This window comes from Scomber scombrus, chromosome 3 (assembly GCF_963691925.1).
Source record: "Scomber scombrus chromosome 3, fScoSco1.1, whole genome shotgun sequence".
NCBI lineage: Eukaryota > Metazoa > Chordata > Actinopteri > Scombriformes > Scombridae > Scomber > Scomber scombrus.
This window is the reverse complement of record NC_084972.1, coordinates 3,687,384-3,691,009: the sequence shown is the minus strand read 5'-3', so window position 1 is coordinate 3,691,009 and position 3,626 is coordinate 3,687,384.

Sequence of the window (3,626 nt, the reverse complement as noted above, 5' to 3'; positions counted from 1 at the left end):
TCACTGTGTTCTGAAGAGAATAATCAGTGAAGGGATCAACTGTTTAGAGATTATGTACATATGAGGGAGGCAATACATTTTAATTAGAGAATGACGGATTACTTTGCCTTAGTTTGATTCTTGTGTATCATTTTTTTTTAAACTTTGCAACCGTACAACAACTGAAAAATATCCACATGCTCCAGCCTTCTTTGAGTAAAATTTACATAAAGTTCTGAGAGGTACCAGAATATGCTCTGTAAAGTTCAGACAAGTCAAAACACGACTGTGCCTCTGCTGTACTTGGGTCACACACTTGTGCTTTTGTCCGTGTGTGTGTGCACTGTGCAGGCATTTCATGATAAACCTCTTTGGTATTCAAGTTTATTTTAGAGGCGGTAACAAGACACTCTTATTCTTTATACAAACATATCACGGTTTAAGTTGTGTAACTGGGTTCAAAGAGCAAACTAACCAGTTGTATGCTGTTTTCGTCATGTATGTATCTCTAACATGAGAGGTGTGTGCACATGTTAGGCAGGCAGATCATATCTGTGCTTGTAGCTGATAAGAATTCCTCATTTATCTTCTGAAAATGGTGTGAAGTGAACGCTCTCTGAAAAGCACACACAAGAGTGCATTTATGTGTCCATTATTTTAAGAGGGAGTATAAACTGCCTGCAGCATTATCTTGTTTTCTTTAATGTTGGTATAACTTCTTATAGATATATTATGTATGAAAAACCTCTGATGCAATCACTTCACAGCCTTTATAGCGCATATTATAGATGAAACACAGTGTAAAGATGCTCAGTAATCATGACTCTTATTTCTGACAGGTTGTTGACCCTGCTGGAGGGGGGGGGGGGCGGGGTCTGATCTCTTGCCAACTTGCTCTAACCAATGACATCGTCCAGCTCTGCTCCTGCCTACGATGTTGACCAATCAAATGCAGAGAGAGGTAAATGGCGTTTGACAGCACACTGTGAGGACAACACTTACATAAAGTTCAGGATAAAAAAGTTTGACCACAAATTAACTTCTATAATAATACTAATAATATTAATAAGATATTATGCGCATATTATTCCACCACGTTTTATGTACTTATGCAGACATAATGTGGAATTGTAATACATATTTTCGGCTGCAAACACATAACAGGCATGAATTTGTTTGAGTGCAACTTCCAGACTGCACTCACACTATTAAACATGATGCATCCTTCGCATGAGACTGAATCAGCAGGGAAAAAAACATGAAACATGAGTTCTTACCTTCTCCTGCAGATCCGACACTCCTTTACTTCCCTGAAAAAGAACGATCGGACGGAGACCGTTGCCTTTAATTTCCTCCCCCTCGGTCACACATACAGGCCGCCCAATTACATGACACACAAATAAAGCAGAGTGATTGGTCAGAACGGACCGTGAGGGCTGGAAGGAGGGGGAGAAGGCTGCCGGTGTCTGTGAATGAACCCAGTCACGTGGAAACTGAGAAATGTCAACTTTGATAAATCACTACATGCAGACAGACCGATTACGTGTTTTCACTGCAAAAATAATGCCTACTTAGTTCTGCTTCATTTAGTTAGCAGAGAACAGCCTATGTGTTTATTTGACTGTTGTGTCCACATTTTTGTTCAGAAATAACCTTTGAAAATGACTTGTGCAACAAAATAATCTGTGCTCAAGAGTCTGTTGCTTATTATTATGGATCCTAATACTTTGGTGCAAATAATATTAATATTCACTGTCAAGAATGAACTTCCATACTCAAACAGTAAAGGGATATTATGGAGATATTTCAGTTTTTCGATACACGTGTTGATAACAACCAAAACAAAATTCACAATTATCCTTTTTGTTTCCTATATTCACACATACATTTCCTATGTTCACACAGAGGTTTGAACTAATAAACTAAACAAGTAGTCAATCAATTAAAAAGCATCTTAAAGTATAAATGCTGCTTAAAACACTTCCAACTTTCCAAAAAGACAAATTAAGTTATGATGTGTCAATAAGTGGAGAAAAGACTTGAACATGTGAGTTACAGAAAACCTGTGATTTATTGGTTATCTATCAGCAAAAAACTGTTTGCATTGTGTGTACAAAATTACACATACATACAAAAATACAGTATATATTGTGTCATACCACACAGGCAGAGAAAAAACTACACAGTAATAAAGTACACAATACTACACAGCACCTGCAGTGGTTACGCAACTACAAAAGTTCAGGCAAGAAACCAACAGTTGTGCAAAACATGCAACACGCAACACACACACACACACACACACACACACACACACACACACACACACACACACACACACACACACACACACACACACACACACACACACACAATATGATATATCATATATGAATATATATTTTGCAGGTCTGTTATAGTTCTATACTAATTCCTGCTTATACTGTTTTGAAAGTTTCCTGAAAATATCTCATGAATGTGTTACTTATTATAGCTAGGTAAACATAATGATTCATCATTTTTCTTATTATTGAAAACTATATATTCCATTTATGTTTAATTGTATGCTTGCCTGCAGACAAGTTGCACCTTTTTACATGTTCAGTTGACCTGTTGCACACTGATAGACAAGTTGTTGAGCTAAGCAATTTATTCAAATTAATCAGGTGTAACACTGTCTACATTTGATCTATCAGTAGCCATAAACTATAATCAGGTTCAGTGTTTAATAAGAGCAGAACACAGCAAGAGACTAATCACTCATTACTGCCATGTAAACACACTCTGAGTAATCAGAGTGGAAAATATTATCCACACGCTGTGGCTCATATTAACTATAACGAGAAATAATTTTAAAAAAATACAGTCAGTGACTTTAGAGCTGATAAGGTTGATGTCGTTATTCCTCCTGTGAAGAAAGGATTGAGAGGTCAGAGGGCAGTGAGGTCAAAGTCTGTGCGTGGAAAAAGGCCAACAAAACAATGAAACTGCAACTTTCAGTAATGCAGTGTAACACAGAAAGACCACGTTATCATCTGAAAATCATCTGAAAATCATCTGCAGTGTTTTCATTTTTCTGTATTATTAATTGTATAACCTATCATCTATATCAGTTGTCTTTTGAACAATATTCAAACCAAATATATTGACAGCAGAGCTTTCAGTCAGAGCTGTCTTCTATAAAATGTATAAATGTATATTAATTGAGTCTATAGCATCTATATATTAATCATATATGTGTTCAACCTGAAAAGTAACCAGTGTCTAGGTCTGTCCAACATAGTGGAGTTAATGTAAAGTATCGGTAAAGTACAAATACTGTACCACATATGTTTGAATGAGTAAATGAACATTCAACTAGTGGTCTTGCATTGCCAAATTTCATTTAAGTGTTAAATATAATGTATTTGAACATTACAGTCATCATGTGATGTGAAGGGTCACAGGTCAGTGTGAGAAAATAGAACAGTGACTTTAAAACACAGCTGCTGTATTAAAATGCATATGCAGATTACCTGCATAGATATTCATACAGTTCCTAATTACAACAAAGAGTCAAACCACGGGAACGAGCCTGCATCAAGGAACTTTGCTCTGCAGTGACGGGAGCAACAACCTCTGATATTTAATTGTGTCATAAAACAGAA